At 27.8% G+C, this 4,259-nt stretch overlaps 1 protein-coding gene across 1 annotated transcript in view; it reads left to right on the top strand.

The window, feature by feature from the left end:
- The window catches only part of LOC131958502 (transcription elongation factor SPT4), an 84,758-nt gene that overhangs the window by 31,371 nt on the left and 49,128 nt on the right, over positions 1–4,259 (top strand). The window lies entirely within an intron of this gene.

Here is a 4,259-nt window from a genome sequence, read left to right on the forward strand (position 1 = left end):
GGGCAACACAGCTGAGATTCTATCAAACAAAACAGTTTAAAAATATTTCATTGTCAAGTTTAATATCAGATGAGGCTGAGACACTGGTTGTAAATTCAACTTTTGGCATGGGGAACTAATAGTTCGGTCTTAAATATTTCATTGTCCAGTTTAATATCTGTTAAGGATTCACTGCATGGTTGACTACCTGCTCGTCGTAATATATTTTTTAAACAAAATAGTTAACAATATAAACTCACATGTACATTTACAGTTGCCTGTGTACACATTACGTAAATGGCATATTAAAAAATGTAAATTAATTTAAACAAAAATTAGTTCTATCAAGATATAATATCACTTGTATTGGTCATAGTTTTAAAATAGTTCCTGACATAAATCAATAATATGCACATTAAAATAACACATTTTACATGAAGACAGGCCTATACATAGCTATAGTCATTGAAAATGTAGAACCATGCTCAAGGGAAAAAGATCACAATAAAGTTTAAGTATTGTTAAAAGAACAGTTATCTACAAGTCACAGGAGAGATTGTAAAATGAAACTAGCTACAATAACAGTCTATCTAAATACAAGGGAGCTCAAGAGTGGCTATGATAACATTCATGTAATAAAACCTAATGATTAGATAAATAAGAGAAGCACCAAGGTCTTGTTAACAGAAAACATGCAGGCGCCATTGGTTACAGCCAAGATATCTATGGCCAGCTGACAACATTGCGGTGATATACATTTTGAAATATATTTTTTATACATAGATCTACACGCTGATCTAATTAAATGATTCTCTTTCTTTTTTTAAAAAAATTCTGATAGAAAATTAGTGATCATGATATTTCTTAACTATCGTTTTCATTTTTATTCACAATTAGGAAATTTAAAACCTAAATTGCTAAATTTCATAAAACTATCCTTACTGGGCTTAAGATTGTAATCACAGCAAAACATCCCAAAGTCAACTTTTATTTACAACAGATGTATTGAGTGTAAATTTGGTGTGAATGGTCCAACTAAGCACCATAATGTACATAGAAAAATCTAGTCTCTCAGTGAGAAGCAAGGTAAATTTTAAAATTAAATACAACAAAAATGACAATATGTGAACATGAAAATTTGAAAGCACACAATCAGTGCTTGTACACAGTACAACTTGAATATAAATAAATATAATGCATATAAATAATGAAGACTATTTACATATATAAGACTATTAAACTATCACCGCCCCAGTTCCATACATTTTGTGGCAACATGATTTAAGCAGACTCCCAAATACATAGCTGTTTTAAACTATCTGTCTTCATCCACTATCTTCATTCTTATCATATAATTAAATCATTCATCTTATATACTAAATTGTCTTTCACCTAATACATTCTGTACAATTTCAGTATAATAGCAACATATTCTACAAATAATTTTACTTAACGAACAAAACACGTTAAAAACACACAAAAAAAAACAGTAGTAGTTTTGCAATACAAATGTTCAAATACGATATGGTCAATTAAAAAAAATATTATCATCATGTTTTCACTTTGCTTGATAGATGTTTAACAAAGTTTAATGTGAATACACATTTCTGTCAGCAGTGAATGCTTACATATCTGCTAAAAATACACCACTAAAACTCATTCACTGGCATATGTGATAACCTTATTATTTGACTAGAAGATAGTATCATTGCAAAACTTTGCACAGTTTTTTTCCAATCCAGAATAAAAAAAAAAGATATGATGGGAACTATCTCAAAAACAGCAGAGGCGGTCTAAGCTAGACCCAGAAATATTTTTTCTCACTAAAATCTACATTAACCAACAATTTAATTGATTCATTAAAAAGCTTCAGGGTGTGGTAAATGTGTTCATCTCAGTCATCTGTCAAGTACTAGCTTATTCAAGTGTTAACATCTAAATTTGTACAGCCATTGCTTATTTCCTCAATGAAGAAAGAAATACTTAACACAACATTTAAACAATCATCCAAATATGCAGTCAAACCAAAATATTCAAAAATTCCTTGATTACAATGATTATAATAGTAAACTGTCATCTGAAAAATAAATATAATAAATTATATAATTAAAATGTTAAAAAATGGACAAGAATAGAAATTCAAAAAGCTGATTTTTTTTAATAAAAGTTAGTACAATCAACACCAGTGGTGAACAAAACTTTCTGTTGTCACTAAATGACACATATTAAAATATCAACATGGTTTTCAGTTTCAAACACATACAATACACTAAAGTAAAATTGAAAATTAAGGACACAAGAAAATTTTTGTTCGAAGTTAAGTCAAGTACCTATACATAAAAACACTTTCTTTATAACATTAAAAAAAATCTACCATTTCTTTGGGTGATAAGTAGCAAATTTAAAAAAAACTACTAGTGAAAAGCTTTGAAGAAAAGGTAAAACTAAAGCATAAGCTAATTTAACAATACTTTAACTACTAATTGACATGCATAGATTGTTTTATATAGAGTTAATAGCTTTTTACTCCATCATTTTTCACTGTAGGAACTGAGTAGCAAATAAAATAACCTCACAGCCTAATTAAATAGAAACACAAACATATCACAGCCAGTAATTGTTTCTTTACTTCTGACTTTTTTAAGTACTCGTTTTTCCAATAGATTTTACCTATAAAATAAAATGGGACACATAAAAAAAGCAAATAACTTAGGTGCTGGAAATATTTCCAATGATCAAAACCTAAATACTGCACTAAATTGATTACCCTGGTGTCCATAGTAGCTACTGCCTTACAAATCATAAGAAACTGCAAACATAAATATTTAGTGAACACAAGTGCAGGGTCTTAGCTTGTCTACAGCAATATCAACAAATATTTACACGCAACAACAATGAACACTTCAATAACAAACTTAAAGCTGGAGTCAGGGAAGCAGGTTCAAGTAGTTAAAGCTTCAATAGTTTGAGCTAGTTCTATAATTCTTCACCTAGCGATGTATCTTTGTTTACCTTGCAACAGTCACATTTTTAATAACAATTTAACTTATCTTGTTTTCATGACAAACAACACCAGTTTATTGTATATACCTTATAAGTAAAACAAACAAATATCAGTAACAGATGTTAATTCCAATGTCACTGATTGGCTTAATAATTAAAACATTTTAAAATGTACAAAAACCTTTAGGATCTAAACATCCAACAATCAACCAATAAAATATTGGAGTAGATATAAGTGAAAAACAAATTTAACATGAGCTAACATATTTAAAACCAAAATTATGGGTGATTCAATTTCAAAATGACTGCATTATAAGACTAAAATAACATTACCACATTTTTAAAAGTTCAGAGAACTATATTTCATATAGGGCACAATCATGAAAAACAATATATAATAGTTAAGTAGTACATTTAATGCCTTACTTGACAATAATACCTTATTTTAATATTGATACATTTTAATCACTGAAACTAAAATGACTTAATCAAATTTCATAACTTATAGAAAATTTAGCTACAATTTAATTGATTTTAATCACTGAAACAAAAATAGTTTAAAACTAATATTTGAAAGCTTATAGCCAGTAGTAGACAAACTGTTCAGCAGACTAGCCCTAGCTGACTTTATATTTCCCTACAGAATCATATTCAGATTGTATTGGACTGCCAAAAAATCAAGTCATATAGAAAAATTAATAGTAACAATTGTAAAAGTTTACATATCATTCATAAAATCAATAGCTTCTACCAAAATTTTTGTTAATGAAATTTTTAAAATATAAATTTTGTAACAATCAAAAAGTAAAATATAAAAAACAAATTAATATTTACTAACAGTTGACTATAACAATTGTTTTTTAAATATGTAAATTTTCAGTGCAAATTAAGTGACTAGTTACTCTGACTTGCTGATCATTTAAAAAAAAAAAATTTCAATACTGTAGTTTTGAGCATGGATTTGTGCGTGCATAATATAAAATAAAAACAAACATTATAATAACAGTGTAGAACTAAACTAAAAGTATGTTAACATTTAACACTGATAGCAGCTGTACAGCATTATTAAAGTGTCTTAACATCATGACATTTGTCTCAAACACCCAACAATACTTTAATACTAAAAAGTTTCCTAATTCAAATCATGCTATGACTGATGTAAACAAGTTAAAAAGAAAACAGTAAAACCAAAGTTGTTTAAAGTCTGTTATAAATATGTATCTTTAAATACTAAAACTATTACATTAGTGCAACTAATGTTAAGAAAAACTTACATA

The sequence above is a fragment of the Physella acuta genome, unplaced genomic scaffold, assembly GCF_028476545.2.
Source record: "Physella acuta isolate Inbredline_101_S28 unplaced genomic scaffold, ASM2847654v3 ptg001330l, whole genome shotgun sequence".
Lineage (NCBI taxonomy): Eukaryota > Metazoa > Mollusca > Gastropoda > Physidae > Physella > Physella acuta.